This window comes from Sceloporus occidentalis, unplaced genomic scaffold (genome assembly GCF_023333645.1).
Source record: "Sceloporus occidentalis isolate IW3139 unplaced genomic scaffold, rSceOcc1.0.p SCAF_63, whole genome shotgun sequence".
Taxonomy (NCBI): Eukaryota; Metazoa; Chordata; class Lepidosauria; order Squamata; family Phrynosomatidae; genus Sceloporus; species Sceloporus occidentalis.
Window position 1 is genome coordinate 4,966,371 of NW_028317043.1, and position 5,473 is coordinate 4,971,843.

General features: G+C 36.1%; 1 non-coding gene across 1 annotated transcript; it reads left to right on the plus strand.

Annotated features, from left to right (window-relative positions):
- The first annotated feature begins 4,991 nt into the window (after positions 1–4,991).
- On the plus strand, positions 4,992–5,065 carry TRNAN-GUU (transfer RNA asparagine (anticodon GUU)). Its single transcript has one exon. It is a non-coding gene; the product is annotated as a tRNA-Asn (tRNA).
- The last annotated feature ends 408 nt before the right edge of the window (positions 5,066–5,473 follow it).

Here is a 5,473-nt window from a genome sequence, read left to right on the forward strand (position 1 = left end):
GATAGATAGATAGATAGATGGATGGATAGATAGATAAATCTAGATTTGATAAAAAGCTACAAAAGTCACCATCCCGCCTTTAATTTTCACAAAATTTGCACCAAATACAAAAGAAGTGAAAGTAGGCTTTGATTTAATATTTTTTTCATATCTGTGATAAAATGAAAATATAGAATAGCTTTTATTTACAATTATATACAGTTTGCAATAACTAAATATCTCTAGCCCATATGTTGAATTTTTTTTTTTTAAAAGTTTGTAAAAGACCATTACAGTTTTTAAAGTGTATCTTCCTTATTATCTCATGTGTCAGTACATTTGCGTACCAAAAATCCCTTCCTTGATTATACTTTGAAAGCCTATAATTTATTGTTAATATTTACAGGCTATGACATGTGAAAACCTTAAAACTAATTTATATTTCAATAAGAGGTCTTTTAGTTAGGATGGATTGTTTACCTAAAATACTACGTGTAAAGAAGTCGTACTTATGGATGTTATCGCCAATTAGGATAAAGCCAGGATTAACCAATAAAAATATCATGCTGTCAGGAATGTGCAGAAAATATTTGGGAATGTTTGGTTGATCTGTTAAATGTCATTAAATTAAGACGAGACCAAGGACTGATCTTTAAAATCAGCAAAAAAGGGTAGACTCCATGGGCCAAACGGCCAAATCTGCTGTTAAATACTATGCTTATAGTAAAAGTAAATTGATTTTCATGCAAATATTTAACCAAGTTCTTTTCTAAAATCATTTTTTATCTCTTACAAGGTAAAACATGCAACAACTGTTTCTGCATTTAATTAAAAACTTAGAAAATGTATTCATTACTAAACATTGCCTTATCTGTTCTAGAATTGTAAGTATATATGCTCTAGAATCGTGAAAATTCTAAATTTTGCTTAAGAGAGGCTCAAAAAGTTAGAGCTTATGTTATTATTGATTGTTTTGTGGGATATTTGCTCCAGATTTAATTGTTCTAGAGGGAACCACTGATTCAAAAGGACGGTTTGCTTCCAAATGCTTGATTCACCAAGATCATGGTAAGATGAGCAAGGTGAAAGATTTCCCTTGTTTTACCACCAGCTGCTCCATAAAAACCTTTATTTCTGTGTCATGATTTAATTAGTCTGCCAAGCAAAGGTTTTTTTCTAATCTGTTATTTTATTTGCATATTACTTAGAAGCCCTCTGCACTGAGGCATTTGGAACACAGAATTACACGTGGAAAAAAAATGATTGGAATAACATTAGTTAAATTTATTCCATAGACAAAACCTACTATGCAAATGAAAGTGTACGGGGTAATTAAGCAGGAGCCCTGGACCCCTCTTATGCAGCTCGGTGAAAGGGAAAACAATATTAATGGGAAAGTCTGCATTGAAGTTACTAACAAAATTGTCAGTTCCTTCAAGGACAGACAATTGCGGATTGGAATTGGCCTACTGCATAGGTTAAAAGCAGACAAAAGCTGCTTTAAAAGGAAAGAAAGAAAAAAAGTGTTTCTGGAAAATTTTAAAACATCCTGTGTCTCAATGCTGGTTAAATGTTTGAGAGTGTTTTTAAATACGCCACCTAAATTCTTTTGTGGCAAACATATGTTACAAACTGTTGAGTATGCATGAATGACGGTGAATCTGATGGTGATTTTTTTTATTTTTGTTTTGAATAAATTAGATTAAAATACATATATATATATACACTTAATATCCCTAATGTAAAAGTTCCAGAAGGTAACGTAAATATTCCAGAATGGTAGTTTACAAAGTAGTGTTTCTTTGCCTGTGGAACTTACATGTTCCTGAAGAATACTACTAAAGATGTTTCATTCCATAAGGTTACTAGTGTTATAAAAGTAGTATTCACAAACCAATATTCATATTTCGGGATACTTGGTTGGTATTAAGTTATCTACTTAAATGAAGAAAAAAAAACACACTAAAAAAACACTGTTCCAGAGATATGTGTATCCCTAAAATTTTTTTAAAAAATATCAGTAGATTACTCATTATCCACTGTTAGGTAAAATTATAGGGTAAATACGCACAAATTAAGTTATTATTTTGTATCTTTTACATTTATTTTATTTATATAGTGCCAACAATTTACGCAGCGCTTCTTCTTATGTTCATTGACAGAACAGATCTGACAAAGACAAACTGAAACATTAGTTAGAGAGAGCTCTGCTTATAATCTAGTGGGAGTTAGTTTGAAAATGACATTTATTGCACTAGGATCCCTAAAAGGATGTAATATAATAGCAAATGCAATTAGAATATGCTGGTACGTATAGTAACACAAATTATGTAAGCCATTTAGCAATCAGGCACAGGAAAGCAGGGGTAACGTTAGAGAACACATTTTATAGAATGAGTTGTGGATGGGTAGGACAGCCTTCAGGCTGGGGTGGTAGGGACTAAAATAGAAGGAGGCTCTAAGAGTGCGTAATGACAAAGGGTGTTATATCTCGTTAGATAGCCAGTATCACAACTTCATGCTGACGAGTCCCATGAAGGACGAAACAGCTGTCCATGAGTGGTGATCTGGCTATTGTACCTCTTCCTGAGTTTTGTCTAAAGGCTGTCTTGTACAGTGGGCAATTACTTTCAAGGGATCCGTGTATAAAGTGGATATAGAGGCAAAGGTGATAATTGTTGACCTTATTTGCATGCGCCTACCCAGAATCCCTTGTGGTTGTGGCAGCACCATGAGATTTCAGATGGAAAAACAAGCCTTCTGGCTTGTCTGGTGTCTGTAGATGAGTGTTTAATAATACTTCTACTATATCTCGTTAGAGAATAGAGAGACTGTGTTTCCGAGCCCATTCTGCTAGCAGTCTTTCTGCTGTATGTTACATAGACACGCTGAGGTTGGAGCGAGTGTTAAGCTCTCTAACCTGAGATATTCATGTTTTAATTTTTCAATGTAAAGATTTCAAAATCAGAATAGTCCTCGCAGGTTCAGGTTGTCATAATCAGATAAATGTTTGACTTATTTAGCATATCACTTTATAAAAGCTATTTTTACCCAATTGCCTAAGGTTTTTTTTTTCTTAATAAATAAACCTGACGCTACAAAATATTTTTATTTTATTTATTTTTATAATTTAGTATTGCTTTACACTTGACAGGTAGGGAGCTTGATGCTTATAATATAATATTGTGTATTTAACATTCAATTATTACCTTTACTGCACCGTCTGCTTAACTATGAGTTTGCCTTTATTTATTTGCTTATTTCTGTATTTTTATTTCCGTCACTTTCTTTTTTCCTGAAGTACGGTTGAGATCTGTATTCATTCTTTTAATCCAATATACGATTTTGTTCCTAAGGACTAAAAACAGTGGCATTCCATTATACACGCTGTGTTTGACTTGGAGATATCCCATTCCTTTGAAGCTTAAGATATTTCTTCCTTGCATAATCTTTTAATGGCTCCTGACTTAGTTGGCTTCTATATGGCTATATGTCATGCTTTTATGAAATCAGTCACAGCACAAGTGATTTTATAGGTCATCTATATAGAAGGCAATCAAAGGAGTATTAGTGAATGACTCCATGTATTAAATGTCTTTATTTCTTATAAAGTAGAATGTTTTACATGAAAGATCCCTCTTTTATGTCACTTCGCATTAGCTCAGATCAGAGGAGCCGCATTAGTAATGTCTCACACGTACATTTTCATACACCTAACATTCAGTATTCCAATCATTACCATGAAATATTATTGGTTACTGTTAACCGGATGGAACACCTTTAGGTCCAAGCAGGGCCAGCCTGGAGATTAAAAAAAAGTCCTGGCACTTTAAGGCCAGCTGCCGATAAAATGACGTAAGTGCGGAACCAGCTGACTTAGGTGGCCAAATACTAATTGCATTATACCCCTGAGTTTGCGAAATAAAGGCAACACACGTACCAACTGGTGGGCACACGCTAAGTGATCTGCTGCAAGAGATTCATCTGACACCGGCCCACTGGGCATTTGCCTGGTTGGCCATTGTTTCATTGCAGTATACCCCTGAGCTTGCAAAATCAAGGCAAGCAAATTAATTATTTAACAGAGACAGGTTAAAGGTGCAATTGCACTTTAGGTCAGAGGTTGTGCCCTGCACTGGTGGACAGCCCTGATCAGGGTGGACGAAGCACAAGCGGCCGAGAGGCATTGCCATCCCTCACCCTTTGGCACCTGGGGCACCCTGTTACGGCCCTCTGTTAGCCTTTTCATATCCCATCAGACTGATTCTATTTTACTGACTCACTAAGGGATGCTACCAGATGGCTCTAATAACACTCAGTATGAAAACCATAGCTTGTCAAGGAGTCACCTCCATTCAAGCATGGATTTCAGCCGTGCCATACCAACCAAACAGCCTGACACGTTCTCTGCAATAGACTAACACAGGACTCAAATAGTTACATAGTTGTTCTAAAAATAGAAGCTGTGTTTTGCAATCTGCCCCTTTCCTGGGGCTCCTCGCCAGCTGCCTGGATGTGCTGGGGTGTCAGCCCACATCCAACACTCACCTGGCAGAATTATATTACAAAGTGCAATATATATATGCTTTAGCCTCTAGACGTTACAGGACTGCAACTCCCATCATGCTCAGCTGCTTGGTTATTTATAGCTTTCCTATTTCTCCTCCCAGCTCTTATTTACATTGTAAAATCTAGAGACTGAGCTGTCTCATCTGATTTAACACAATAAATGAATTCTTGTTTTGCAGATACATTTTACTTATTTGCTTTAGAATCGGGGCTTATTTATTTGTTCTGTATAAACAGGTACATTGAGCAGGAAGTGCAATGCAGAATAGCTGTCATTATTTATATTGACATAACCACATCCTGTTCCATTTTGTGTTCTAGAATCTAAACAGCTGATCAATATTGAAACTGAGCTTAGAAGCTGTTCGGAAAGCGGAAGAGAAGGCGCCATGTCATGAGTGTCCGTCTACATGGGAGGTAAAAAGCACTCACTGTGTATCACAGTCTCTGTGGCGCAATCGGTTAGCGCGTTCGGCTGTTAACCGAAAGGTTGGTGGTTCGAGCCCACCCAGGGACGCAAGGTTTTTTAATTTATCCCTAATCATAAATAATTTATTTCTTGGACCAATTGTAATTTCGGTTTAATTCCTAAATTTATAATGACCTCACAAGATAGAAATAACTACAAAAAATAGTAACTGCAGCTAAACCCAAAGTACTTTATTTATACACCGATCACACTCTGGACCTGCACGAAGAGTTCATAACTGGGATGAATCACTGCAGAATACAGACACATACATGCAGTGTGTATGTTACATACGTGTCATTTTAACTGATTTGTTACAGGGATGTGTAAGACATGTGCATTCTGCCCCTTACATCTAGAGCCACCAACACTGAGAGGTGTATTGTATTAAAGTGTATAGAATATATAATGCTGATAAGTAAAATGCTGATAGATGAAGTGCCACTAAATGGTATT